Here is a 2,331-nt window from a genome sequence, read left to right as displayed (position 1 = left end):
GAGTATAGTGTTTCATAGAAATGTTATCTCCCTCTACCGTTAGCTATTCGTTTGTTGGCAGTTGCAGTTGGCAGTGAATTGGCTTTAACAGATGCTTATAATATAGCTGCAGTGAGTTTTTCCTGAGAAGCATTCCGACCCCTAACAGTGGGACGTCTGATCTGTGAAGGGATCACTCACCATTCTGGCAGCCGCCTAATGAAACAGAGACGCACAAGACCTCCCCTCCAAGTGTCAAACAGACAGCGAGGCTGGGGAGAGAGCTGGGCTATGAAGCTAGCTCGAGGCTAACACAGAATGAGGTGGATCTGCAGGATGGCTGAATGAAGCCCCTAGTGGCTAACTTTGATATTGTAGGTAAATATGTTATACATCTGCTAGACCCTGCCCTAAGACTGAAGCCTGTTGTGGCTTTTAGCATAAATCCAAGTGATAGCCTGTCATTTAGGTGTGCTCATATGACTTTTATGATGTTTATGTACCCTCTGCAGACATTATGGTGGGCTGATTTGATCACTGCAGCAACGGCAACCAAAACAGAAGCCCTTAGATGCTGGATTACTGGTGTACCTGCCCCTGACACCACAGATTTAACAGATTATGGGCCCACAGACAAGACAGACACTGTAACGGGGTTTGGCATTAAGTGTCGGAATAATTACGTCTTTCTCGTCACTTTTTTTTTATTTTGCCGTTCATCTATTCCCTTTTATGTTTGAAAGTCTCATTGCAGGCTTTTCCTTTTTTTTTCGGATGAATTTAAAAAAAAAAGTTTTGCAACCATATGTTCTGGAGAATTTTCTATCGCTCCAAAACTGTAATCAGTACATGGCGAGCTGTTGGAAGAAGAATGCAGACATCAGAGTATAATATCAAACACACATCAAACACATTTGTCAACATGCACAGTTTCTACTTCATTCCTCTTTTTAGATATGTGTTTTCGATATGGGGTTTGTTATTCGTGTTTCCTGTTCCACTAATATAATATTAAAGTCATGGCATCTGCTGGAGGGATGTGATTTCGGTGTAAATGTCGGCCATATGTGGGAGCCGTGGATGAAGGTACAAGTTGTGGTGAAGTCTCTTTTCAATTTGCGGCCAGTGGACCAATGGCAAACTGCCCTGCCTTCCTCAGACCGAATTGAACTGCTCACAGTTATTGGGAACGGAGTGAGGGCGAATGCGTGGGATTTTATGTCCAAAAGGAGAACTCCATCAGCTCAGAGAGTCTCTGTACCAAAAACCATAAAAATCAAATCAAACTACAGGGCCTATAATTTATTCAGAGCACGCTCCAACTTTACTTTTTCTCCTTTATTAGTTATGTTCTAAAACTAACATTTTCAACAACTTATTTTTATTTCCTCGTGATTTTGGTTTCTTGTTGTACTTTACACCTCGGCCCGGGCACCATGGTCTGATTGGGCTGGTGCTCTTGGCACGCCTGGGTCTGTCTGTGGTGGCGAGCCTGGCTGTGGAGCCTACCCTGCCCCTCATAATTACAGACAGTAAACAGTCACTACTTTTAAGGCTATTTTCCCCGTCTGATGGGAGAGAGAGACAGAGACTCAGAGAGAGAGAGAGAGAGAGAGAGAGAGAGAGAGAGAGAGAGAGAGAGAGAGAGAGAGAGAGAGAGAGAGAGAGAGAGAGAGAGAGAGAGAGAGAGAGAGAGAGAGAGAGAGAGAGATTTTATTGCAGTACAAACATGGTGGTGCAGGAGGAGGAGGAGGAGAAGGGATGGTATGATAGTGAGGAGGAGGAGATGGTGGAGGAGGAGGAGGAGGAGGAGTATGGAAGAGTTAGATAGACAGGACGAGGAAGAAGGGGAGGAGGAGGAGAGAGAGTGTAAGACAGTGAGAAGGAAGTGGAGAGAGAGAGAGAGAGAGAGAGAGAGAGAGAGAGAGAGAGAGAGAGAGAGAGAGAGAGAGAGAGAGAGAGAGAGAGAGAGAGAGAGAGAGAGAGATAGTGGGGAGGAGTCGGAGGAGAGAGAGAGAGAGAGATAGAGGGTAAGATAGTGAGGAGAAGGAGGAGGAAGAGAATGAGAGGGATGACGAGATAGTGATCTTAAGACCCAAAGCAAGTGTCATCCTTTGTTTGGTGGTTGTCTTCATTGATGAAGAATATGTTTGACGAGACACACACAGTCTTACATAAACACACACACACAAACATTAAAGCCACAGACCTCCCGAACTGCCAAAGTCATTAACACACATGCCGACGTTTGTGCGATCAAATGTCTCTTTGATGCGATCTCCCAGACAGTAAAACATTAATTAGAACCTTGCAGAATGCTGCAAGTTACTAATATATTTTTTTCACTTCAAT

The sequence above is a fragment of the Gadus morhua genome, chromosome 9 (genome assembly GCF_902167405.1).
Source record: "Gadus morhua chromosome 9, gadMor3.0, whole genome shotgun sequence".
Lineage (NCBI taxonomy): Eukaryota > Metazoa > Chordata > Actinopteri > Gadiformes > Gadidae > Gadus > Gadus morhua.
This window is presented reverse-complemented; position numbering follows the sequence as displayed.